Source organism: Antechinus flavipes, chromosome 1 (assembly GCF_016432865.1).
Source record: "Antechinus flavipes isolate AdamAnt ecotype Samford, QLD, Australia chromosome 1, AdamAnt_v2, whole genome shotgun sequence".
Lineage (NCBI taxonomy): Eukaryota > Metazoa > Chordata > Mammalia > Dasyuromorphia > Dasyuridae > Antechinus > Antechinus flavipes.
The window spans coordinates 139,962,578-139,975,333 of NC_067398.1; the positions used below are offsets into that span (position 1 = coordinate 139,962,578).

Genomic DNA, 12,756 nt, shown 5'->3' on the forward strand with positions numbered 1-12,756 from the left:
GGGCGGGTGCGGAAGGAGGGGAGAGGAGTGAGTGGAGGGAGGAGGGGCTCCTTGGGGAGCGGCAGGGAATTCCCCCTTCCACCGAACGTTCCCGATTGTTCACCATCATCACGTCAGCAGCAGGGGGTAATCCCCGGCTCCAGCTGCTTCTGACGTCACCGCGCGGAGCCACCGCCCCCCGCGCGCCCCTGCCTCGGGGTCCGCCTTCGAAGCCCCGCCCCCACCGCCCCGCCTTCTTTCCGCTTCCTCCAGTCACCCGCTGAGGAGGGAGGAGCCTCCCGGAGGCTTCGGCGTCGACGGTTGCTTAGGCCCGAACGTTCTCTTTCGAATCGGCTCTTTCCCGCTGCCCCGCCCACTTCGTTCCCTCCTTCGGCTCCTTCCACACCCTTTCTCCCACCTCCTCTTTCCTTCCTCGCCCCGCCCCCCCCTCTTTTTCCCCCTTCGCCTTCGCAACCACACTCGTTTCCTCCCTACATCGCCACCTTCCGCGATCTCGCGAGACTTGGCGCAGAACATTGCGGATCGGGCCGGCGCCATTTTGGGACTGAGTCTGGCTGTGGGGGGAGGGAAAAGCGGCAAAAGGGGATTATTCAAAGTACCGAAAACCTCCTCCCGGGACCGAGCGCAGCGACACCCCCGGGCCAGGGGCACCTCCGGTGGGGCGGAAGGTAACGGCTCTCTTCCCCCTCCTCGACGGGTCCCTTGGGGAGGAGGGGGGGGTGACCGTCGGGGCTAGGGTTGCGTTGGGGGGGGGGTGTCGGGAGCGAAGCTGGCGGCGGCGGGCGGGGAGGTGCGAGGTTGTCTGAGGAGGGAGAGGAGGAGGGGAGCCCGAGGGGGCGGGGGCGACGACGAAGGCCCCTGGTGGGACCAGTTCTCGCTTCCCGTTGGGGTGGCGCTGGTGGCTGCTCCGGCGTCGCCGCCCGGGGGGCTGGGCTGGTTTTGGTCCAGAGAGGGAGGTAGGTCCGACGGCCTCCTCGCTTGGGGTCGCCCCTCCCCATCCCGCTTACTAGCCCCTGGCCCACGGCGTCCGTGTCCTGGGTCCTCCTTCCTCTCCTCTTCTCCTGGCCCATATCGCTCCCTCTCCGGAGCCGGACCGGGACCGGTTCTTTTCGTCCCGCGGCGGGGGAGACAAGCTGTCCTTCTCGGGAGGGAGGGGACCGGTTGGAGAGAAGGACTTCCCTTCCCCCAGAGCAGATGGAAGTCTTTTTTTCCGAGCTAATCCCGAGAAAGGAGAACTCGCACCTTCAGTTTGGGAGGGGGAAGTTTTCCCTTTGGGAAAGCTTTCTTTTTTTACATTCCCCCCCCCCCCTCCGCTCCCGCCTTCATTTAAGCCCCATCTCCCCTCTTCACACACTTGTCTGATCGAAGAATGACCCTACCGCCCCCTTCTTTTTAAACGTTCCCATGGAGGCTTAGTATTTTTGTCCCTCCTGTGTGACCGACGGGAGTAACATCTAGAGATAACCCCGCGGCGTCAACACCTGTGTCTGCCTGAGCTGTGTGGATGGGACCAAGGTATTCTGAAAATAAGAACAATCGTACTTTGAGAGGCATCTCGGGTTTTTTCTGAGATGAGAAGATTCCGGATGTGTAATTCTGTAATCTACCGTTCCCTCCTCTCTTATCACTCCTCTTCCTCCCTTCCTCTTAGAGTCAAGAGTTTTTATTAGTAAATACGGTATCCTTGGGCAGTCACTTCTTTGTGCTGATTTGTTTTTGGTCTGCAGTTTTTTGATCTTTAGTTTCTTTTCAGCCCACTAGTAGTTCTTTACTAGCTTGTAGAGAGTTGTTTTTGAAACTTTCACAGGTGATTTAAAGCACAAAGATGTAATAACTTTTTTCCCCCCCTCTAGGTTATTTGTGTAAAAAAACCTAAAAAAACCTTGGATATTTGGAGTGGCCATTATTTGGAATTATGATGACTGGATATTTTTGACCCAGAAGTTTATTAAGACTGGCAAGAAACAACTTGGAAGTGAATTGACAACAGTGAACAATTTCACTGCTCCACCGCAGCAATACAGGCACTTCTTCAGTATTTTGGTTCAGAACAAATCGTTTTAAGGGTTAAAGTAGTTCAGCTGGCAGAATTTTGCTGATTTTTTTTTTTTTTTTAGTTAATGTTCTTAAGCCAGAGCTGTAAGATATGTTTGATCTGTGTACTGAATAGTTTAAACATTTTCAAAATTGTTTAAACATTGATGAAGTTTCATGGCAGATATTTTTACCTTTACTATAAATTTTAAGTATTTTGAAGTCCACCTTTCTCACTTTGCCATGCATCCTCTTTTCTAAATGAAGAGATAATAGAATCCAGAGGTTTTTTCTTCTTTTATTTAAGTGTAAATATATTTTCTAAAATGTTGCCTTTAACCAGCAATATGGTGGTATTGAGATAGCTGTTGTCTCTCTATATATGCTGATGCTTAGGAATGCTCTTCACTTCAGATGTGAAATCTGCTTTTTGTTTTTTGCTTTTTGTGTTATAAAACGAATATTTCATCTGGAGTGGATGCTTATGACAGTGACATGTACACCAGATAATAAAGAAGAAAGGTTTCAGAAGATTTCACAATCTTAAATCCAAGACTAATTCTGGAAATAGCCATATGAATAATTTAAAACAAAAGGATGGGTAGCTGACTTGAAGTAGCTCTATGTCAAATAGCCACAAGTCAGGTACCTTCAAGGAACTTGGATATTATTTCAAAGGATACAAAATAAAAACACAAACTGGAAAAAGTGAAGATTCCACTTCCAGAGAGAAAATTGACACCTTCCTGTGCAGTCCTGTTGGATTTTGTAAGTATTATGTGGTTTGTTAAAAATTAACATTTCTTTGAGTAAACTGTGATTTTAGTAATCTTGTGTTGCTAGACTTTTAGTTTCTTGCATTTTTGCTTGTCTTCATTTCCAATACTATTCTCTATAAACTAATAACAAAACTACTGTATGTACTTATATCAAGATTCATTTCCCCATCTCCATCTCTTGACATTTTCAAAAAATGGAGGAAATTTCTGTTAAGAGGAGACAGATTTATAAAAAAGAACTTTTGAATTGTAAACATTTTGGAGTTCAGTCTATGTGGTTAATGCTTATCTTTTGGTTTTATGAAATGTTTACCACCAGTCCATTTGTGAAACTTTCTTAATATACCATATTCTAAAATATGGGAAATTGGATATATCTCTTGCAGCTCAAAATTAGTTATGCCTCAAACATAAGTCTGAGTGTCTTTTTTTACTTATAATTAAGGCTAAATTTTAACTTGAAATCAATAAGGTTAATTTTAATAAGTTTTAGCTTAATGACTCTAATAATTTAAATACGTGAATTATTTTTTGCTTACAGTTTAATATGTGAAATATTCATTATATTTATTTTAAAGGGAGTATAGATTTCTCTGCAAGTTTAGTTTTAGAACAACTAAGGACCATTCTTCAAAAACCTGTATTGATTTTTAGAAAAGATATTGGTGTATATACAGAGTATTGTTTTCCTCTGGAATTTATAGTGACAACCTTTGAAACAATATCCCACATTCCATCCCTTTTTTAAAGTTTAGTTGTAAAAAGAATGAGCCCTTTGTTGGTAGTGGGAGAAAATTCAGCAATATATATATATATATATATATATATATAATTTATGATTGAATAGAACGAATAAATGTGTCACTAAATTGGTATCTGTCCTTCAGAGAATAGATAGAATGATACCAGTAGCCTAGAGGCCTGACTGTTTCTTGAAGTTTTAAAAGTCTAATGCACAAGTTTTTGTAATGATTTTGTTTTCTTCCTTTAAGTCCACATTTTAATGGGCAGGTTCTCATATCATTTAATTTTAATTTAGTTTTATTTTGTTAAATTTCGTTTAAAAAGATAATTAAATAGTTTTGAATTATTATTGCAACATGTTAATTATGACAAGGAAAATGTCTTTCCAGATTTTCCCAAATATTTATCCATACCTGTTTTATTTTTGATTAATTACTTTTTTCCCCCCAGAAAATTAGAATCCAGGAGAATTTTTAGTTATTCAAAGATCAAAAAAGGATTATTTACTAGTTTCTTGCATTCAGAATAGGAATCTTAAATTTTTTTCCCTCAAGTTTTTTTTTTTCTAAAAGTTTTATTGATACCTTTTGTTTTCTTCCATCAGTCATTCCTAGGTATACCCTTTTTCCTATACCCCATCATTGATCCTTTCTTTTTAATAGAGAAAACCACTTAAGCAAAACCAGTTTCCCTAGGAAAGGAATCTACCTCTGTATGCAACAGTGTACACCCCTCTAATAAAGAAGGGTGATGCATTAGAAACTTGAATTTTCTTCCTCCTCTGCCAGCACACTTAGGCAATGTCTTTTCTTTCTAGAAATAATGTTCATCCTCTTTACAATGTTTGATCTTCAACTTATTGCTGGAGAGTGTTTTTTCCTTTTCAAGCCAACAACATTTTTAAAGAGGTATTGCCTATTGGATACTGGCATTTAGTTTAGTGCATGTATTTATTTTCTAATCTTTATCATTAAGATTTATGTCCACTTCATGATAGTGTAAGTGATAGGAGGAAATTGGATTTCTTCTGAAGAAGTTAGGTGGTTTTTTGTTTTTTTTTTTTTGGTAGTTATTTTTCGCTGCTTCCTTTGTTCTCTGAATTCCTTTAAGCAAAGATTGATGCCCAATAAATGTCAGGGGATAGTGTAAAGAGTGTTCTTTGTCTAATATAAGTGGAATTCATGGCTTTTTAAAGTTTTAAAGTTTGAAATTTTGTGATCTAATAGAATAGCCTCCTGGGAAGAGAACTAGGAAAAAGCAGTTCGGGAAGACTGAGGAGGAGAGTATTCAGAAGGGAAGGAGTAGTCAACTATGACTAAAGGTGTTGGAAAGTCAAGGAAGAATGAGGACTAATTAAAAGGGGTTGGATATAGCAATTAAGAAGTCATTGGCATCCTTTGAATTTAGATATAGTGATGGACTTAAGAAAACAGATGATCAAGTTTGAGGAAGTGGAGGTAGCTAAGGTAAGTTTCTCTTTGTAAAAGTTTAGCAGTAAAAGAGAGCACAGAGATGATTTAAGCTTGAGAAATGGCAAAGTGAAGGCTAGTTTATTTCGTTTTATGTTTCATTCAGCAGAGCTATGAACGTTTGTAGGTAACCTTTGAAGGAACTAACAGAGAAGCAATTCTGTTCCAATCCAATACTGGATTGAATTAATCTGCCTTGTTAAAAGGGCTACTTTACCCTCTTACACTAGAACCAAGTTAGTAGGAGGGAGAGTTGATGGGAGCTCATTAGAAAGTTTCTACTTGATGTTTAGGGGAATTTAAAACTTTCAATGTTATTTCCTCTCAGTTAAGGGTCTTTGATTTTTTTTTTTTTTTTAATGTCACAAATGAAGGCATTGGTAATATACCAATTATATGTATAGATTAGACAGAGATGAGAGTTATAACTTAAGAATTTGGATGATTGGATTCAAAAAGATCTCAAATGATTAGAATATTGGGATAAATCTAGTAAGATGAAATTTGAAGAGAGATTTTAAATGTTTAATGCAATGCCTAAGGAGGTAATTGAGTGTTCTCATTTTTGGACGTCTTCTGTGTCTCTTGATTGTATTACTTATTGAAAATAGTTTCCACCAGAATCTCCTAGAATATCGGTTCCTTCAGGGTTTTCTATTCCTTAGTTTCTTTTGTAGTAAGTAGTTGGTTGGTTAGGATTATTTTTTTTGAGGTCAGAGTTTGTGCTTTTCCCCTCTCCCCTCCAATGTTGTAAAAGAGAAAGGAGACCAGTGAGGAAACTTCTTGCTATACACACTGGCAACTGCCAATCCATATTGAAATATATGGATCCTAGTTGTTTGGTTCAAGAACTTTGATAGTTTGTATTTAAGGAAGACTTGAACCTAGGTTTCCAGATTCCTAGGTCATTCTTCTATTTGCTAATCTCCCTGGAACTTTAATCCTTGAGTATTGTAGAATTTGAGCCAAATCCTTCCACTTAAGTTTATCATGATTAAGTTTTTAAGTTTTGTATATGTTTATAATCAGCTGTTAATTTGGTTCAGGATTGGAAACCTGAGGTTCCATAAGCATTCTAGTAAATTGCTTGTGGTTCACTAATAAATATACTCTGACACTTCTTTTTCTCTTTTCCCTACATTTCTTATTCTATTCTTTTTCTTTGCCCATAAACCTAATGACGCTTCTTTGGAGAATTGCTTATTAAAGGGGCCGTTGGCCTTTTTATTTACTCTGAATCATAGGTCACTGATTGATGTAGAACTGAAAGATATCTTAGAGGTCAAGATAATTCTTTACCCTCATTTTTGTTGTTGCTCTGTCATTTCAGTTATGACAAATTTATTGTCACCCATTTGGGCTTTTCTTGGCAAAAATACAGGAGTGCTTTGCCATTTCCTTTTTCATTTCATTTTACAGATGAGGAACTGAGGCAAATATGGTTAAGTGACTTGCTCAGGGTCATACAACTACTGTGTCTGAGGTCAGATTTAAATTCTGTTTAGCATTCTCCACTGTGCCACCTAGCTGCCCTTATTTTACAGATTAAATAGATGTGAAGTCACTTGTCCAGTGTAACACAGGTAGGTAAGCAGCAGAGCCTGCTTGTATTTTGATATGTTTACAGCCATTTTTAGGGGGAAGAGGTTCAAGCCAGAAAGGAAAATGAGAGTTTTTTTGGAGGCTATTTTTCCATTTCTCTTTTCACAGATGGAGTGTTGAATATAGAATTATTAGATTTCTGTTCTCATTTTATCTTGGAGAACTGACTTTACGGTTTGGCAAATGTGTGTTTATAGGTTATAACATAAAATTGGGGGTGGTAAGGTATAAGTAGATAAAATGTGAAAGAATGGAGATTCCCAAAAGGAAGAAAAGGGTTTGAGAATATACATCTTAAAAGAATAAAAGGCAGAGGAGTTGCTTAATCAGTATTATCTAGTACTATAATACCTTTTGTTCTGTCTGTACAAGGCACTGTGCTAGAAATTAGGGATGCAGAGATGGGGGAAAAAAGTTGATAGCGCCTTTCTTTAAAGACATTTAAATTCTTTTGGAGAGAGAGAGGAGAAGAAAATGGCATGCACATAGATAAAGTATAATAATACAAAATAGAATGTCATGGGAGAAAGATGAGCTCCAAATCAAGAGTGATAGAAAATTGTGAGAATGGGGAGATTTTTCACTTTGGTGTTCAGCAGACTGGAATAGGAATCATAGAACCTGGGTTCAGGTCCTCCTTTGACTTCCTCCTTAGATCTCCCTACATATAGATCCTTTGTATCATCTCATGGTAAATGTTTTCCTTTTTAACTGTTTAATGTTATGCTTTGAAGGTGGGTCATCATCATATAGTGGAAAGAGCAGTCGTCAGCCTTTCTACAAGATTTGTGTTCTGTTCAGGCTTTGTCACAATTCAGCTTTATGACATGAAATGTGTTGCTTTAACCCCTTTTAGTCCCTTAGAGCCTAAAGCTGTTGTTCTTAACTTTTATTTTTTTTTAACGTCTAGACCTCTGGCATTTTGATGAAGTTGTGGACTACTTCTCATAATTTTTTTTAAAGACATAAGCTTAGCTTACAAAGGAAACCAAGGGCTACTTGTGAAATCTATCCACAAACTAATTTATGTACCCCAGTTATCAACCTCAAGCTTAAGCATCTCTGTCCATGTCCAGGCTAGACAAGGTATTAATTAAAACCCTATATATGTTGTATAGTAAGGGCAGGTTAAACTTATCTTTTTGTTTATTCTAAGGCGATGCTTCTCTCTGATAGTCTGATTTTTTTTTTTATTTGCTAAGAAAGTTAATGCTCCCCATCAGTATAAATTAATAAGCAATTACTGAGCTTTTGTTCTTTGCTTTTTCCAACACATTTTGCTAATAACTTTTATATATAGAATTTTCACTCTAGCTTTCTGGATCCAAATTGTCTTTTTGGTTACTTTGGGTTGCTCTCTTTTATAATTTTCTGAATTTGTCTTTTAATCAGATTTTTCTTTGTTGAAGGTTCTCTCTTCATTTAAAAAGACTTTAGAAACATAATCTTAGCAAAAGTACAACTTTTTTTCCCAATCCCTGTTCAAATAATACTTTACCCTAGAGTGTATTTCCTTTGAAAAGCTCAATTAGAACATACCGGTTTTCATCCTCTTTTCCTAGGAACTAGGAGTGAGAGCAAATGAATGAATTCAATTCTGTTCTCTTGAGACTGTTCCCTCCTTTTCCCACTCCTGCCAGTCCACAAATGCAGTGTTTAATGAATGATTATTTACAAAATGGATTAATTCATGTTCATAACTGTGTGAAGTGTTTAATATAAAAAAAAGTAAGACTATTAAAAATATCCATAAAGAAATGTGTTCTTTTCCATGGATTTGGAAAGGGCTGCCTCTAATTTGTCCAGGAGTAAAAATTTGCACTTTTTGATATCATGGAATCATGGCGACTTCATTATTGTGCATCGTTCATATGATTTGATCTCTTGTTCAGAAATTTCTTATCTTTGTGACCACGTCATTGAATGTGGCTTCTCTCCTTCATGGAGAAAATGTTTTTATGTATCCTGAAAGTTTATTAATGCAAAACAAATTCTGTTAGGCAGTAAATACTATTTAAAGTGAGTTTTCTTGGTGTGTCATTGCCAGTATTTATTTCGATCTCCATAATTGATTCAGTAGTAGACTATAATATGGTAATTATATAGAAATGGCTGCAAAGGAAGAAAAGGAGGGAAGGGAAACTGCATTTATTAGTCACTTACTGTATACTAGGCATAGTACAAAGTATTTTACAAATTATTACAGTTTGCTAAAATCCACAGAACCACCGATCAAAAAACACTGATCTTCTTTCTAAGGCCACGGACAAGTTTTACTGTTGCAATTTGTATTTTTCTGAGTTAATTTGTCTTATTTTAAAAATTGAAGCATTGGGGCAGGTAGTTGGCACAGTGGATAGAGCACTAGCCCTGAAGTTGTAAGGAGGACCCGAGTTCAAATTTGGCCTCAGACACTTAGCCACTTTCTAGCTATGTGACCGGAGCAAGTCTCTTAACCCCAGTTGCCTCAACCAAAAAAAAAAAAAAAAAAAAAGAAAGCATTTTTGGTTTTTCTTGTTTTCCTAAAACTTTTCAATGGGATGGAAAATGAAATGTGAGGGGAAACTTTTTTTTTTAATTTGTAAAATATAGCATAGAAGGACAGTAATTTACGCGTGTATATGTGTGTGTGTGTGTGTGTATGTATAATATATTCTCTAGGTATCACTAGTGCTAAATCTAGAGCCTATGTTAAGTGGTTTCTCTGAAACAGTATACCATTTTAATATCAGATAATGTGGCTTAAGAGTACAGATTAGGAAAAAAACATTAGCCCTTAAACCTATATTCCTTAGGATCATAGTTTGAGACTTAGAAGTTACTGCAGAGGTCATTTAGTCCAGCCCCTTTGTTTTATAGTGTCGTTCCCTTTTTCTTACTCTGTGTATACATTTGAGTGTGTGGTCTTTTTGGCTAGTTCCATTCTCTTCATTTTAGAGTGTTGTCATCTTTCAAATGATTTCTTTTTAAGGAAAAGGGAATTGTGGGAGACCTAAAGGAAGGTAGGGTAAAAAAGAGGGGACTATTAGTTTTTCTTAGGCATACTTCATTGGCTTAAAAAAATTTAACGACTGACGGACACCTGAGGCAAATATCGTTTTTTTCTTCTGCCCTTCACTTAATGTGAATTTTAGTAAATTTATCTCAATAAATAGTCAGATTTGTGATGTGGCAGAAAGAAAGTACTAGATTTGGAATAGGAGGATCTGGATTGGAATTACCTGGCTCTTGCTTCTGAAAGTATTTTACAGCAGAGGAAGCAAGACCAAAAAGAAATGATTTGCTCAATTGATATCATAGCAATTCTGAGAGAAATTTAGCATATATTCTCCCCATCTGAGAAATGAAGAAAATGAGTTCCAAAAGGATGAATAAAGCCCTAAGAAAATCTCATAGATAGGATGCACTAGAATTTGTAAGACTTTTAAATGATCTTTCCATCATATCAAGAGATCTCTTGTGTTCATACTACAAATAATAATTTTTAAAGACCTTAAAAATTCTGTTTTCCTGTATTTACTGAACAAATTCCATCATAATGAACTTTATAGAATTCTTCACTCAGATCAAATAAATATTTCTATACCTTTTCTAGACTCCTGTGTCATTCTTTGTTTTGTTTTTTTTGGTGAAGTGCATACAGGTGGGTTTTTCTAGATAGTTGTAGATAGAACATTTTAGAAATCCTACATAACATGGTTAACCTGTAAAGGTTAGTGGTAGTTCTCTCCCATAATCACCAGTCTTTTAAAGGGATGTAATTAGGCACTTTAAACTATTCTTTTTCTAAGCCATGAATGTCAAATAGAAAAGTTGTCTGAATGTGCTATTAAGAGATGGTCTTGAAAATATGTGAACCTACAGAAAATCCAGGTAAATCTCATTGTTAAAAAATGTCTTATCAGCAAACATTTAGCCCCTTAAGGTAACTTAAATGGTGTATAATAAGGAAAGGAAGTTCAACAATAAGAACATATTTTGGGGATTGGAAGAAGAGCCGTTTTATGCCTAAAAAATGGATTTTTGGTATTCAGTCCTTTCTCTAAAAATGATTGTTACACATGTCACTGTGACCTTGAGAGAAAACTGTTTACTAAGAAGTGGAAAGTACAAAAAGACATTTTTCTAGGATTTGTACAAGGAGTTTGTAATTACTCAAATACCAAAAAGATTTTTTTTTTTTTTAAGTGACCTACATGAAATTTAGGGGTCCCAATGATTCAGATTGAGGCAGCTCTTGCTAAGTTGCTTGACTGCTGTCCCAACCCTATTAGGGGCTGATTTTTTCTTTCCTCCTTTTCTTTGATTTCTTTTCTTTTTTTCTTTTTTTTTTTTATTTTTTTTATTTTTAGCTTTGAATAATTCTTATCCAGTCTTCTTCCTTTATCTTTTTTAGGTATCTTCTGCTTTATTATGTTGTTTGTCACTTCACTATTCTGGCCCTCTTTATTTGTGAAGAGGAGGTTGGACTATATCACTTCATTTTTCAGCTTTAAATTTGGGTTATTCACAGAAATTTTCTACTCATCAAGAAGTGAATTTTTATTCCAGGGCATAGGTTTGGGTATATACTTTAGAAGAAGAAACTGCCCTACTATCCAAGGGGGTCCATTGACACATAAAAGGTTAAGAACTCTTGCTCTAGTCTGACACTCCAAATGTCACTTTCCTGTAATGTTTCTCTGTTGGTTCGATTTCTTGCAGTCTCTGGGAGCAGTCTTGGTTTCAGTTTAGTAGTCACTGCACGAGTAGCCAGAAGTTGAAGTCCAAATCCTTTATTATCTCCTTCAAAGTCCTGTCTCCTTTCCTTGGGCCAGGTTAGCTTTCTATCTCTCTCCTTGGTTCCAAGAGCTTGAGTTCCTGCTGCCAACTTCTCTGAATTTCTCTGAATCTCCCTGGCTGAGGCTTCTAGCTTATGTGCTCCACACTGAGTACAAACCAGTCATTATATCACTAGGTAAACCATTATTTGTTGTAGGATTAAATCAATGCTAAATTAGATTTAACCATTGTCTCCTCAATTCCACTTAATACCTTGTTTCGAGTTCTGGCCCATAACAACTCTCCAAAACCGAAAACAAAAGAATCATCACGTGCAACTTGTCACTGAAGATTCATGATCAAAATAAAGACTATATTTGCAAAGGAATAATTTTAGCTCATGAATCAAGGTTATTTTATATTGATATAGATATATTTTTAAAATTATGTATAGATTGAGATGGCATTTGACTAATAACATAACCTGTTTTCTCTTTCATTTTTTTTATTTCTTACCTTCCAGCATTGGGGCAAAATTGAAGAGCACTAAAGAAATTGTTCCAAGAAAAGTCTGAAATTTTTTCATTGGAAAACATTTTTAGTGTAATGTAATTCAGTGTAAAATTTAGTTTGGTGCATAAATGGTTTTCTTTAGAGCATTTTTTTCCTTACGATGAGGCCATTTTCTATCTATACTTTTTGAATGAAGGTATATAGAGAAAATGTAGATGACTTGCAAGCTATATATCTAGTCCTAAATTAATCTCTTGAATTCCAATCCTGCATCAATCACCTGTTCACTGAAAATCTTCACTTAAATGTGCCCCTGGCATCTTTAACTCACCTTGTTTAAAAAAACAAAATTCTCCCTTCTACCCACAACATTTGGCATTCCTCCAAACTTTTCCATTTATGTTGACACCAGTGTACTTTTACATAGATTCTAAATATTGAAATTAAGACTCTTCATTTTGCCTTACCCTTCAGTCACTTACTAAATCTTAAAAACTCTTATCTCTAAACAAATATGGTTTTCATCTATTCCATTCTCTCTTTTCTCATGGCTACCACTCCACTTAGTGGAAGTCTTACTCACTTAAAATATTTTTTAATCACTCAGAATCTGTCTTCTTCCTCTCTCATCTCCTATATTGAGAACAAAACTCATTACAAACTTTTAATCATTCAAAACAAAATTTTACATTGGCTATATCAAAAAAAAAAATTAACTAATTTTGCCTTGTGTCCTTTTTGATCTCTGTCACCAAGTAGGTAGCATATTTCATCATTGTTCCTTTGCAATCATGATTGGTCATTATACTGATAAGATATAGCATGATACAATTCCATCATATTTATATGCCATA

General features: G+C 36.9%; 1 protein-coding gene across 1 annotated transcript in view; it reads left to right on the forward strand.

Moving 5' to 3' along the window:
* The first annotated feature begins 567 nt into the window (after positions 1 to 567).
* Positions 568 to 12,756, forward strand: part of GPBP1 (GC-rich promoter binding protein 1) — a 97,887-nt gene continuing 85,698 nt past the window's right edge. Inside the window, exons 1-2 of the mRNA XM_051990955.1 lie at positions 568 to 668; positions 1,854 to 2,802. The gene's annotated coding sequence lies outside the window, so the exon portion shown is untranslated. The remainder of the gene's footprint in view (positions 669 to 1,853; positions 2,803 to 12,756) is intronic.